Genomic DNA, 4,028 nt, shown 5'->3' on the forward strand with positions numbered 1-4,028 from the left:
ATATTTGACAATCAACTTATGCATCGTCCAGCGCAGAGCCGCCTATGCGTCCGAAACGACTTTTTTTTTTTGTTTCGCTTTTATTTTCTTGTTTCAAATATTTACTTGCAGATTAAGTCTCCGCTAAGAGGCTCACAGTGATGGATGTGTTTATTATGACGAAAGAAGCAGAAAAAAAATGACACTTAAGTATGTATTCTCCAGCTGCTTCAATGGCTGCAAAGTGTTTGGCAATTGGACGTCTTAAGTACCTGCTGATGGCAGGGACAAGATGAAATGAATGTGGCAATACATATAACAACAGCAACAAGAACAACATGAAATACAGAAGAATGCATATTAAATTTACGATAATATTGAATTGAAAAGAACAAAGGACTACAAGAAACTAAAAATACCAAAAATTTTGGAAATTTTAAGTTGGAATTTTTGGGGAACTGTTTTATCAATATCTTTATATTGATCCTAATAGTCAATAGCCGGCAATAAGCAAAACTCTACTTACGAATTACTTCCCATAAAATAATATTTTTATTTTTTTTTTTTTTTTTGAACTCAGTTGCTTTTGCTCAGTGACATTTTCACCTATGTATGTACTTTAATACCAGCAGAGATTAATGTAATCCACACCAATGCCCTTTGCAAATCACAACAAAACCCATTGAATTACAAAAATATCCGCATAAGACATTCCAACAAAAAGGCAACAACAACAACAACAACAACGACAAACGATTACTCAAAAAGTAAAGTGTCGTCATGAAATCACTCAAATATACTTAAGTCAGGGATTACCAACTTAAATGATACTTAAACCCATAAACAGGAGCAAAGTGTCACATGGACAGATAGAATAAAGAAAAGTCACATTTTTTCGTATTTTCTTTTATTTTATTTTTTTTATTTTCTTGGTTTTGTTTAGTTGTTTTTTTTTTGTCTATCGATATTTTTTCGTCTACCACAAAGTGTGGCACATGTACATATGTACATATGTATGTAACTCAATAGCTGTGGTTTCCGACAGGAGGAACATCTTACGACGACGATTCACCTACTTTCATACCCGCATAAATGCTCAACTTAACGCCAGTCATTGCTTTTGATGCTACAAGCTACAAGTATGCAGCAGCTGTGAATAAGTTTTTTTGGAGTGTAGGCACCACTCGTAGTATATGTCTGTCTGTTTGTTTGTTTACCGACATGTTTACACAAATTAGGTGATTTTTTGATTGCTCTATAATAAATCATAGGGGTGAACGCGCGTCCAACAAAAACACACACACACACACACACACACACGTGTGCTCTTTTTCATGTTTGTTTACGCTGGGAAAAAATGGTTAATGGTAGTAGCCAAAGTGGAAATCAAATGAAGCATTGAAGTCTAAAAGTGAAAAAAGAGGATGAATAACTTCTCAAATAGACAGTTGGCCGCCCATGAGCTGTGTGTTATTTAAAAATGCATCGTTTCTGACAGCAAAGAGCCCTTAAGCATTTTGTAAGTGGTAGAAGGTTTTGAAAGACAGTCGTTTGTTTAAGATGATCTTTGAAGTTCATCCAAAAAATTTAAAAATAATTAACGTGAGTAGTTTTGATATCAAGATTTTTTTTTTGGTTTTTGAAAAAAACTTGATGCTAAATTCTTGGTAAAGCTAATGCGAGTAGTGACGTTTTAAACGATACAAATTTTATCGATGTAGTTATCGTGGTCGATAACGTAGCCGTTTTCAGTATTTTCATCGATGTCGGGTTTATAATTATATGTAATCGATAGTGTTCTCGGTATTAATGTGGATATTATCGTTATCGAAATAGTGAACATTGTACGTTTATTAGTTGTCAGCAGTCTTGACGTTATTGATAAAGTATCGGTATTATGTTGTACGTTATCGATTTGTTTTCTTTCGATATCATTGTCCACATTGTTAACTGAATAGTTTAGATTAAGAAATCGCTAAAAATTATGTAGTCGTTATCGCTGTTGTATTCTTTTGAGTTTCATTATCGATTTCGATATTTTAATCGTTATCGATATTTTTATCCCAATATATATACATGAATAGCATATCCTTAACGCTGTAGATACTGTACCTAAGAATTATCGATATTTTAAGCGTTGTCAACATGTGTACATATATTGTTATCGTTGTCGCGGCCGTTATTAATCGCATTCACTTTCGTCAGTACAGTTGTTATCGATATCTCTATAACTTCCTATATTTTAATGCTTATGAGTATCGTTAATTTATCGATTGCTACTAGAGAAAAAACGAATTTAAAATTAATTTTAGACGAAATAAAAATATCGATAACAATTCACAATGTCTCAAAAGAAACCATAAGGCGGCAAATGTCAATAGTAAAACAAATTGTAAAATATTGAATTTTCAATATTAATCGATTTCCAAATTGCGCGATTCAAAATTATCATCTCTAGGTATAATGTACATATTATTGCTTCATTGTTCTTATGAAAGCGAAAAAGGTTTAAGACGATTTTTTTTTTTGGCTAATAGCGATTTTTAAAAGTCTTTGGATAATTTTGCTAGTATCAGGCGCCCTCGAGGAATAGCTAAATTTCGCCTTCATTATTTTGTAGGCTTCAAAGAACAGCTAAATTTGCGTGGGAAAAATATATTGCTTAAATAGGGTACTAGTACTAGTAATCGATATGCTGCACTGAAATGATGTTCACTGAAAAATTCATTTTTATAATATCTATGCTAAATTCAAGAGCCATGAGAACATTGGCTTTTACGTCAAAAGCTGATGATAGCGCACTCTTCTATTCACATTTGCATATACATAAATATTATTTATGCAAGCTCTCGACACACAGTTATGTATCTAAACTACATATGAGCTCAACTGCACAACCATCCAAGAAAAATAATTCTCAAATTATGCGAAAAACATAAATACATATGTATACGGTTGCAAAGCCTTTGACCAGTTGGCAGCCAGGTCTGTAATATACGCCAGCAAACACCTGCCAACTTTCCAAGCGCATACCTATAAAAATATCTTTCAATAAGCGTATTAGATGGAATATGTATTTAAATATCTAATGCAGAGTCCAAGCGGTATATATGCAAGAAAATTCGTAGAAGCAAGCAAAACTAATACGATTTACATACTGTACTGTCCCATGTGTATCGAATTTCCACCTGAGCAATTTCGAAACATCGAAACGTTTAAACCCTGTTGTGAGAAAAAAGTACATAAGTTGCACACCAAAAAAAAAAAAGAAGAAACCAAACCAAAGAAAAAGCAACTGAATTTTGTCAATGTGAGCGAAAGATAAGAAAAGCACAACAAAACAGTTACACATAAATGTGTTGGTGCAAAGTCAAAATAGCAAAATTTATGTGCTTCCGTTGGTCAGTTTGATAGTTGGATCTTTAAATAAACATAAGTTGGACATTAAGTAAACATTTGGGAGCATACAATTAATCACTTGAGTGAACTTGTTTTCGTATTTAGATACTAACCTAACAGGTTTATCAATAGACTTATAAAAGTAACATATTTAAATGTAACACTAAATATATCTACGTACAATAAAAATAACTTTCGTGGTGGTAATGGCATTTGTAGTAGTGGCTTTGAATTGCCGTCGGTAGTTGCGCACGTACATACATATGTAGTAAAGTGATTCGCCGACGGCAAAATGGCATTGTGAAGAGTACTAAAAGTTTTGGCAACTTTATGTTAAGAAACTTTACAAATAACTAGCGTTTAAAATATTAGATTGTGTCTTTGGTAGTTTGCTGAGTAATAAATATGTAATTTTGGAATTACTGGTATTACATACATATATAAAATTTATATGATTCGTGAGCTTATGGCAAAAATCTTTGATAACAAGAAAAGGAGGCAGTAAAACATTCTTCGAAACAGGTGTAAAATTGTATAATCATTGACTAGACCAGTTGTGTATCAATACGATCGAAAACTTTTGAAGTTGTTTCAAGAGGCTATAAGTCTTTCGTCGGTGTATTGAGGAAGAGCACTGAAAGGAGACGAAG

The sequence above is a fragment of the Rhagoletis pomonella genome, unplaced genomic scaffold (genome assembly GCF_013731165.1).
Source record: "Rhagoletis pomonella isolate Grant_MI unplaced genomic scaffold, Rhpom_1.0 Rhpom_scaffold_00001, whole genome shotgun sequence".
NCBI lineage: Eukaryota > Metazoa > Arthropoda > Insecta > Diptera > Tephritidae > Rhagoletis > Rhagoletis pomonella.